Source organism: Acanthisitta chloris, unplaced genomic scaffold (genome assembly GCF_000695815.1).
Source record: "Acanthisitta chloris isolate BGI_N310 unplaced genomic scaffold, ASM69581v1 scaffold24194, whole genome shotgun sequence".
Classification (NCBI taxonomy): domain Eukaryota; kingdom Metazoa; phylum Chordata; class Aves; order Passeriformes; family Acanthisittidae; genus Acanthisitta; species Acanthisitta chloris.
This window is the reverse complement of record NW_008668167.1, coordinates 15,705-22,929: the sequence shown is the minus strand read 5'-3', so window position 1 is coordinate 22,929 and position 7,225 is coordinate 15,705. Positions and strand designations below refer to the sequence as shown.

Here is a 7,225-nt window from a genome sequence, read left to right as displayed (position 1 = left end):
TGAATTTTTTTTGCCTATTGGCTAAGTTAAATCTTCCTTGCTCTAATTTACTTCTCCTACACACTATGGACACGAGCAGATTACTCATAGTCTCCTTGCTGCAGCCTTTTATATATTTGAAGACTTAGACCATGCTTTCCCTATTTTTTGTAACTCTTCTGATTAATCGTATTTTCTGGATCACTCTTGCTTTTGTAGGAATTGTCCTGATTTGGTCCAAATCTTCAAATACATTGGTCTAAATTGGCACTTAGACAAAATGGTGCCATCATCAGCTGCAGTGGAAGGACTACACCACTTCACCTGAAATGGTTTCCTGTACACATCAGTCAGAGTCCCTTAACTTCCACAGTTCTCCTAGACAGCCACTAGCAGCTCAAGGACATCTACCCCATCTTCTCTATCTTGGGACAAACTTCATTTGGAGCTTCATAAGTAGACCCACACAGTTGAGTTGATGTGTTGACTGCTAGAGCATAGAACCATAGAATCATCAAGGCTGAAGGAGACCTCTAAGGTCATCAAGTGCAACCATTCACCTGCCACTCTGCTGGAACCCCTAAACCCTAACCCAGATCCTCCAGTGTCAGATCCAGACACCTCTGAAACACTTCCAGGGATGGTGACTCCACCACCTCCCTGGGCAATCTATCCCAGTGCCTGACCTAACAGGGAAAACATTTCTCCTCACATCGAGTCTCCCCTGTCTCACCTTATGACCATTCCCTCTCTCCTCTCCCTGCAGCCATGGCAGGACACACATCCCACACCTCTCTCCAGCCCTGGCAGGGAGTTGCAGAGAGCCATGAGGTCACCCCTGAGCCTCTTCTCAAGGCTAAACAAACCCAATTCCCTCAGCCCTTCCTCAACCCACATGTTTTCTAGATGCATCTGCCATCACATTCCCTCCTTTGTTGGCAGGCCATGCCCTTAAATCCATCTGCACCTTTTTAGGCTGTGACCAACTTGGCCAGGACCTATTAGTGCATTGCCCAGTAAAAACCAGGTGCCATCAGTTCCCAAAGCTCTACTGCAATACACAGATCAGCTGCCACTACTCAAGGTGATGTCTAGTGTTCCTCAGAGCTCCTCTCTGGCTGTACAGCTGTAGACACATCCTCTTCCACCTCCTTTTTGCCTTCCTTCACCATCTGTAATGTCTTGGTACTTGAAAACTCCAACATCTTTACCCTGAAGGCCCTTTTCAATCCTCCCATCGACTTTCCGATGACACTGGGAACGTGGCTTCTGCCTTGTTGCAGCTAGTGATGTACATGTTAGTCTCTGTGACTCCAAATCCCCCTTTGTGTTTTGTCCCATTTTCTCTGTCACACCACAGGAGCTTTCTGTAAACATCAACATTGTTCCTCCTCTGCTTCCACCCCACGATCAATCCTGACAAAATGACTGCTACGCCCAGGGCCTGTTTACTGCGCCGCATGTAATGGTCTTACTGCTACCTGTGCTTCCATTTCTCTGTCATCCTCATGAATTTATGAACATCTTGCTGTTATCTCGATGTGTGTGTGCCTAGCACAACGGGGTTCCCAATCCCGCAGCGATATGTCTGCAGGCTGCAGTTAGAACAATGTTTTTCATAAGGCAGATCCTCTAACGAAGGCATCAAGCACCCTTACTCTTCAGACAAGTCTCCCTGATGAGATGCCAGACATCCTAGTCATGCCAATTATAAACCAGCCAAATTAGAGCCAAATTATCATCCCAGAAGAGATGGTATCAGAATGCCCCCATGACAGTGGGGAACAAAAGCTCTTTATCATAACCTTAAAGGTTTTATACGTATCTGTATGGGCCTGAATTAGGACAGCAGAGTAGTATCACCTACAGTGGATCAAGAGCTGATCTGCTTCTGGGAGAGGCTTTCTTGTATCTTTAAGCAATTATGTTCTGCCCTTGTTCCTGTGAGAGTCTTTTCTGCAGAAAGCCAGACAGGCAGGCAAGGCAGAGGAAGTGCCTTATCTTCAGCAAAAAAACATCAGATGCAACCCACGCAGGATTTGCTACCTCATCTGTCAGCCAGAATTACTTTAAGGGGTAGAAGAGGCATATTCACTATTTATTATCTTTCCCATTGCCCAGAGGTCCTTTACATCCTCCCACCTCCAACTAGATAAGGCTTCTTGGCATTAGACATGCACCATTGTTCCAGCCAGAAGGATAAAAGGTGTTGAAGTAATCCAGGAGATAGCATGGTGAAGAGAGTTCATAGAGTCTTAGAATTTTAGGGGTTGGAATGGACCTTAGAGATCATCTAGCCCCAACCCCTGCCCTGGGCAGGGACACCTCCCACCAGAGCAGGTTGCTCAAGGCTCATCCAACCTGGCTGTGAACACTGCCAGGGTTGGGGCAGCCACAGCCTCCCTGGGCAATCTGTTCCATTGTCCCACCATGCACTGTTGGCCATTTAAGGTGACTTGAGACTGTCGTGTGAAGCTGTTGGTACTCTAAGGGAAACCAAGAGGCAAAAAGCTTTCTCAGGAAGTGACTGTTCACAAGGGAAGTGCTGCTTGCACGTCTTCCTCGGTTCATGACTGTCTAATCACCTTGAACAAGCTCATTCTGTCTTATCTCATCCAGTCATGGGATAGTCCATGTGCTTTTATGGTTCACCACATGGCAAAGCACAGCATTTAGGGAACAGGGGAGACAGAGTGGAAGCAGAAGTTCTCAAAAGGATGATTTTAATTCCTGCTTCTGCTGCATGTCACATGCAGAGGAAGCAGCACAGAAGCTCCCAGCTGGTGAACACCACTTTTAGGAGATATTGCAGCACAAAACACAAGCAGTGGCGTGTTCTGTCGGAAACTGTGTGAGTCCAACAGCCCCAGCTGCCACAAACACCCTGTGTTTCACTTCTCCTCTGGCAAAGCCTCTTGCTTCTGTGTAACACTTGGGAGATTTTTCTGAGTAAGGGTAAAATCCGAATCATATTCTTTGGTTCTTATTACAACATGTTATTTTAAACAATGTGCTATCCAACTCATTACTTAATAGCTTCATAAGCTAATAAAGGATATTGCTGGCAGCAATTTGTCTCTTGTTCACTCACAGTTTTAACCTCATGATTGCATCTTTCCCTGGTTTCCTTGGAACTGGCTTGGCCTCAGGCTTTTTTGAAAGCAAAGAGCCCCTTCTTCCCCTTGGGATAAGTCACCAGCAGTGCAAAGATACCAGGTCAGAACTTGTCAAGCCACTCTGTGCATAATGTCACCATGTATTAAACCCAGCATTTAATGTAGGCTGCTGAGGTATTTTACTCCCACTTGAAACCACACCAGAGGCTGCTGAAGCCTTCCCTTCACATCTCCCACAGCCCCCACACACACATGGACAGTCACAAGACCAGGGTCTCTGTTTGTGTTCTTCACCACTTCCACAGTCTCCAGACTGACCACCAGGGACAGGCCCTGAAACCAAGTGAACCATAACCACCTTCTGAATTCCCTCCCACAGATCAGAATCCCCCAAGCTTCTCCACTGTGTCTGGCAGCAGCAAGTCTGGCTCCCTCAGTGATCCCCTCACAGGGAATTCCTCTGCTGCAACCCCCTTTAATGCAGGTATCTCTTGCCCTTAGTATGTTCCTAAAACAGCTTCCTGTGTTTTTTCCTCAGACTAAAGCTCTGATCTCACAGACAAAATTTCTTCTGCCTAAATATTGTGGAGACAAATGTGTACACTTCTCATTGATAGCTGGATATTATCCTGCATTGTGTGTCAGCCTGGCTGTGTGAACAATAAGATGAAGATAGAGCCTTAATCTTAATGTACAAAAGGAGATCTGTGATTGACTTGTTATTTTGCATCGGTTTGTACACACACACAGAGAAAGAGAAATACACACCTATTCCTGTCTATTGGCAGACAGATAAACTCTGTGAATTCAAATGTATCTGTGTGTGTGCTGCTTACATGGATAACCACAGCAAGGACATATTGAAACGCTGCCCTGAGATTTGGGCATTGACTGTTTTTTTGAAGAGATGGCCTCAGATCTTTGTACCTGTTTGCTTTAAATCAAAAAGCCTCTGTGCACACCAAATACAGCAGAGGCTGTTGTATTATGACATTTCAATTTCATACCTGGAGAAGAACATCTTATGCCTGCAAGGACTGCAAAGAGTGGTCACTGTCCCTGTCCATCTGTGCAGGCGAAAGGGCAGAGGCAGAATGTTGGAGCCTTTCCAAAGTCCTACCTCTAACAGCAAGCAAAGCTAACTTCTGGATTCCCTGAGTATTTTATAAGCAAACATCCTCAAAACTAATCCAAACAACTTTACCCAGGGAGATAACACCCTCTGTGTGCAAGTGTCATTGTTTTATAACACGGCTGCGTGTTTAATTCCACATGGTTGTATCTCTGCTCATTTATAAACCACCAGTTATTTTGAGAAGGGCTTTACAAATGCATATGGCATTCAGTATATCCTGGCCTACATATTTCCCTTTGTTTATTAAAGCACTACAGGCATTTGTGGCAGTATACACACCCAATTCCTTAATTTCAGACAAAGCTATTCTAAAAGATTTGGCTAAGTATTTCCGACGTTTCTTTCTTCTCTAAGCTGCTCTGTGAGGTATTTGACTTTTGATTGGATCTATACCACTGATGCCAGGAGAGTCTTGTTTTTCACACAAGAAACTGCTGTTTGCATTAAAGTCTATTTCACTGCTGGAAAACAGCCATGTTGCAAAATAGCCTGACACCACTGAAAAAGCAACTTCTTTTGGGGAGGAAAAAAAAAAATAGACAGCTTTCTTTTCAGCTGTAGCCAGGACAGCATTATAGCAATGTCTTTTTGATGTAGAGAGAAACATTTTTCTTGTCATTTCAGAGCCTGTATTTGCCAGACAATACACACCAATTTCATTCACCATTACATCCATCGTCCTTCCCTGAGTTCCTTTTCTCTGTTTAGAGCATTTCTCTGCACTACATGTCCTCAGTCACTGATTTTTATATAACCTAATATGCACATTCACACACCTATTGCTTATGGTTTTGCTCTTTTAATAACCTGTTAGCACGTGGTAATTGTTTCTGCCCTTTACAGGATTTACAGCAAAATGTATCAGCTCCAAACAACACAGCTTAACCTTTTAAATCTTGGAAGGACTTGTGCCTTTAGCTCCAGAAACTTAAAAATTCCTCCTCCTGGGGTGACTGTTTTCACACAGCCATTGAAGAGCCTGACAGAGGCCAAGCAATCCCCAACTAGTTCCCCAGAAAACCTTGGGGAGCAGGAGTGCTGCTCTCCCCTGGAGTGGTAAACCAGCATCCCATCAGCACTCCTGTTGCCTTCAGTACCAGGAATGCTGAAAAGCTAAAATTTGACTGCGCCTGCTGCTCCCATAACACAGGAAACTGACTTTTTCGAGATGAGTGTGCATGAGAAGGGAACTGCATCCCCTTACATCACCATTTCACAGCTTGTCTTCTCGTTCAGCACAGGGATTTCCCAATACACAGTGGGAAGAAACTCCCTGACAGCCTAAAGTGTGTCCTGATGGTGACCACAGCTCTTTGAAAGTGCTGAGGAAGTCAAGGACTAGGAAAGGGTTGGGTGGGTGGAAGGGAAAAAAAAATGTGGGTGTCCAGGCAGATCAGGAGGCCAGAGATGGCTGGTTAAAACCACAGGATCCTCAGAGGGCTGTGCTGAGCATCCTTGTCAGATTCTCCTGTTTGCAGTTGCAAAGATACTGTCCAGAGTCACTGCCCTGAGGCAAACTTTCCAAAGAGCTTAAAATGATGACTGGGCAGGGCTATTGCCCTCCTAAGTTCTCACTGCATCCTGTGGCTCTCCTATGCCTCTCAGAGGGGCATCACTTCTGGGGTCACTGTGAAATCTCCCCCACTGAGGCTGGTGTGGTGCCAGGGCAGCCAGAGGAACTGGTCACACCTCTTTCACCCATCACTTCAGGTGGCCAGCACAGGCTGATGTGGCAGCTCAGCACAAGGAGGTGCTTGGTCAGGTGTAAAAGAGAAAGGTCTGTAGTGGGCTAGGAAGGAGCTCAGGTGAGTTTGGAGCAGATTGCTTTGTATTTAGAATTAAACTCTTCCTGAGTCCTGGCATACCCTCATATCAGAACCCATTACCAAGCCACTCAAAGCTGGAAATACGTGGAAAGCTCTAGCAGCTTTGCTTAAGTTGACACGTTAGGATCAGTGGGGCAGTCAATAAGGAGAAAAACTAATTACCATAACAGACCAACCTGAACCATCGTGTTAAAAAACATAGAGATTTGATGTCATATTGTCAACTCTGTTTGAAATTCCAGGTGCATGCATCTCTACCAGGGAGCCTGGAGTACAACCCTTACCCTATTTTGCAGAGGGCAGTCCTGAACCAGGGGGCAGGAGTCTCCTTCACCCCAGGGCTGAGGGGCCACAGGAGGTGTCTGGAGGAGAAATGTGCTCCCAGGCTTAGTTTCTCCCCTCCTCCCTTCTCCAGCACTCATTGTCTCCAGCCCCACTCCATCTGCAGCCAGCCTGGAGCTCAGCAAGAGACATGTGCTAAAAGGCTGTGTGCAGGAGCACTGGGACCCACACTGCTTTCCTCTCCCCCCTGGCAGACCAACCCTACCATGCTAAGTCTTCCTCCTCACTTGTTCCCCAGAATCTCAGTCCATCAATGATTTGGGCAAATGATCAACTACAAATGATCAACTACTCCTCAGGGCAGGGCAGAGGGGGAAATGCCTTTAAAGGGAATGTTGGGATTGTATAGATATGTATGTCCTGCCTTGGCTGCAGGATGTGGGGAGACTCTGGCTGGACAGCTGTGGGGACCTCATCCAGCTGTGGGGACCAGGAGCCAAAGAACTCCCTCTGTTATCACAGCTGGGAGAGCAGGATGCTGTAAACATGGCCAGAGTCAGATGACAGCTGGAATCAGGTGTCACTCAGGGCATCAGCAGGTTGCCTCTGGGGCCAGGAGGAGAATTGTGTCACCCTACAGGACAGGTGGTCCCCTGTGCTCTGATGTCTTCTTCTGGCTTGGTGTTTCCCCACTCCCAAAGCTGACCCCAATCAGAGAAGGGCAACCAGAAGGGGAGAGCTCTGCAATGGCACAGATGAACTTTTCATTTGCTTGGCTAGCATCTTCAGATTCTTAACACCAAACCTGTGACCAGACAAGTTCAGGGCAGGGAAGAAGTTTTTCTAACATATCAGAAGACATAATGATTTTCCCCCCTCTTGGCTGT

General features: G+C 46.4%; 1 protein-coding gene across 1 annotated transcript in view; it reads right to left on the bottom strand.

Annotated features, from left to right (window-relative positions):
- Positions 1-7,225, bottom strand: part of KIAA1211L (KIAA1211-like ortholog) — a 28,375-nt gene that overhangs the window by 5,594 nt on the left and 15,556 nt on the right. The window lies entirely within an intron of this gene.